Raw genomic sequence first — 3,485 nt, 5'->3', positions numbered from 1 at the left:
ACACTCGCGGGCGCGGAGATAGACCAGACACACGAATATAGAAATGAACAAGAACTTTATTATAAAGCAACAGCAACGTGATATATAAATTCTCTATTTAAGTCACACGTTCACACCGTTCGCAGGCTATCGAGAGACTCCCTTCTCAGCTGTTGTCAACAAACAAGCCAGCCTCGCGTAGCAACCGTTGCTACGTATCCCGGCTTGCAATCCGCGGACTTCAGGAGCGACGCGCTCGCAATACTGCGACGCGCTTGCAACAATATATTTCAATGTTCTTTTGTCCTCCCCAAGAATCAACAAGAAATAAAAACTTGTGATTGCTAACATACGGTTTGAAAACTAGTTCCAAAAACTGTTGGTAGAGAGACGTTAATTTTCCCGATGTTCGAGATTCGAACTAAGAAGACGTCACATATCCTCACACCGGTAACCATTCGGTTAGAGGCATATTTTGAAAGGTACGGCTGTCGATGTTTCTAATTAGTAATAACATCGACGCAGTTCGTCCTTTCGTGCGTTCACGTGCGACCACAGCTTCGCGAGGCTAGCGAACTGCCGGCACGTCGCGAGGATCCGAGCGGTCGCTGTGGCAACGATCGGCGAAAACAAGGATTCCGCGAATCGGCGGGCGGCACCCGCCGCGAGAAGCTTGCATTCCGCGTTGAAAAACGATAAACGAAAATGTAGACTCGCGCTGGTCGCGAGGAACCGTTTCGTCTCGCTTCTTTTGGTCCATCCGCGCGCGCCAGAGAACTCTCAAAAACCTATATATGCGGCCGCGTACATCGGCCGTGGTTCTATTCGGTTCAGTTCGTTGTCTCGCTCTCTCGGCCTTTTCACGGTCTGTCGTCTCTTTCGTCTAGTTTCGCGTTCAAAGTCTAGTCTCTGATCGGTCAGCGGTACGAGCAGCAAGTTCGTTCCTCGCTCTAGATCAAACTCTCGGAGAGCCTCGTCGCGATCTCTCATTCGTTCGATCGCTCGAGCGCCGGCGATCTCTCTCGTCGATCGGCCGGTGCATTCCTAGTGTCGCGACGTCGCTCAATCTGTTCGCGATCCGCTCCACTGACCATCATCTCAAGTTTAGCTTCTCGCGTACATGCTGGCGCGAGCGGACTTCTGACCTCAGAAGAACGGCAAATTCCGCGTGAGTCTAGCCGCTCTGCTCGCTCATCGAGGATCCGCGTATCGGATCTCTGTCCTCGATCGTTAGCAACGGCCGAGCGTTCCGACGGCTCGCGCACCGTTCGGCATTGCTGTTTAAATCTCTCTCATCGATCGTTAGCGACGGCCGCGCGTTCCGACGGCTCGCGCGCCGTTCGTCACTTCTGTAAATCTGTGTCATTTGTGCTATGTTCTCGAGTGTAAACCCGACGTTCTCGTTCGCGTACGCGTTATCGAGTCCAAGGCCTCGCGATTCAAGATCTCCGTCGTTCGCGGTAAGATCTCCGTCGTGTGAGTATCGGTTTGATACCCAGCAAGATTTCCGTCGCGTCGAGAACGGCCTTCATAGCAGGACTCGCCGAAGATTTCCGTCGTTCGTACTGTTACGAGACCGGGTGAACTTTAAGCAAGAGCTCGAGTTTTGAATAAAGGTTTGTGCAATCTCGTCACTTCAGTATTCGACTCTCTATTTTTTTGCCACCCAATCCCACTCCCACGCACGACACCGGTGCCTCGCGCGAAGCAGTCCCGGCGCTTTGAATCAGTCCTCGGCTGACCACAGTCGATTCCGACACACCTGATTTGGAGCAGACAACAACAACATTCTTACATAATTATAATAATGTGTCTACTTCTTTCTGCACCCGTACTCCAAAACTGTCGGAATACTCTTGCAAGCAAACGAACACCTTATTTAATAGTTTGCCCGATTGTGTTAAAGAATATTGTGCAGTATAGGTATGGGACACTTTATTAAGATCGCCGATGTATAATTGCACCAATTTTTCGTCAGTATGTGTGTACGTTCGTGTTATATTACTTCTATATTCGCAGCCCGTTTGGTCCGAATTTTTTATAAAATCCGGAACGTAATCCGGTGATATGGCTCTAATTAAATGTTGGAAGTGTGTGGCAGATTCCATCACAATTTCGGGTGATACAACTTCTTTTTTTGAAACATATCGAATAACTCGACGGTTAGAAATTTTATACTCGCGTATGAATGAAGTTAACCATGAATTTGATGCTACAAAACGGAAAGCATTACCATCTTCTGCGCTCATTTCTTCTTTTTCATTGTACTGAATGACTGCAGCCATCGCCCACTATTGAAGGAGACATCGTGTAACGAGCTGCTTTTGTTTTCTTGCTTCCGTAAATCTACCGTGCACATTTCGTTTTATTATTTTCATCTTATCCCAAAAATTTCCGCCTGACAAAATATAGTTACGAAATTGTGCAATGTCACCATTATTACGTAAATGTTTTCTAAACCGATTTTTTAATGAACGGAAGCTCCACTGCGGATGTTCATTACAAAACTATTTTTTATTTTTCCTCATATGGCACTAGATCCATCGCTGCAACTTTATGTAGAGGTTCGTAATTTTCTTCCATACTTTGACTCGTATGAAGCTCATTTACAGAAGTAGCATCGCCTTTAAGAGTAGTATCGTCATTATATTTGGAGTACAAATTAGTTCGGTTCGTTTTTTTGTGATAAAAATGCATTTATTTCAGAACAAAATGAATGAACAGATTAATCAAAGTATTGTCCATCGCTGGCTACTACTTTTTCCCACCTCTCAGGTAATTTTCGAATTCCATCTCGAAAAAATGTCTCGTCTTTTGAGGCGATCCAAGTTAGGAGCCAATTTTCGATTTCTGCGAAAGAAGTGAACCGGTGACCTGCCAAATCGTGCTGCATCCGTCGGAACAACCAGTAATCAGAAGGAGCAATGTCCGGCGGGTGCGATAAAATATCCCACTTGAGCGTTTCCAAATAATTTTTTACGACTTTTGCGACATGAAGCTGAGCGTTATCATGCAGAAGAATAACTTTGTCATGTCTTTGCTCGTATTTCGGCCGTTTTTCTCGTAATGCACGGCTCAAACGAATCAATTGTAGCCTATACCGATTCTTGATTCGGATCTTCATCGAGTAATGCCTCCAATTCTTTGTCTTCGAATTTTTTTGGCTGTCCAGAGCGAGGCTTGTCTTCAACGCTGAAATCACCATTCTTGAAACGTCGAAACCATTCCCTACATGATTTATCAGTTGGAGCATTGTCACCATAAACTTCTACAAGCATTCGATGCGCTTCAGCTGCACTTTTCTTCCAATTAAAGCAGAAAACTAAAACCTCCCGCAAATGCTGCTTAGTTAACACAAAATTTGACATATTCAACACAGTAAAAAACAGGGGTTTTGTATGAAACTCAAAGCGATATAAACTGAATATTATTGACAGATGTCTAACCTCTCTGAAACCTCTCTGAAACCACCGAAATCAGCTGTCACTATGAAACATTCATAACAG

General features: G+C 45.3%; 1 pseudogene; it reads right to left on the bottom strand.

The window, feature by feature from the left end:
* Positions 1–220: 220 nt before the first annotated feature.
* Positions 221–2,264, bottom strand: LOC116853347 (annotated as a pseudogene).
* Between the last annotated feature and the right edge of the window lie 1,221 nt (positions 2,265–3,485).

Source organism: Odontomachus brunneus, unplaced genomic scaffold (genome assembly GCF_010583005.1).
Source record: "Odontomachus brunneus isolate Ranch 3 - 2012 unplaced genomic scaffold, Obru_v1 Obru_scaffold_309, whole genome shotgun sequence".
NCBI lineage: Eukaryota > Metazoa > Arthropoda > Insecta > Hymenoptera > Formicidae > Odontomachus > Odontomachus brunneus.
Note: the sequence above shows the minus strand (reverse complement) of the source record. Positions and strands in the feature narration are given on the sequence as shown.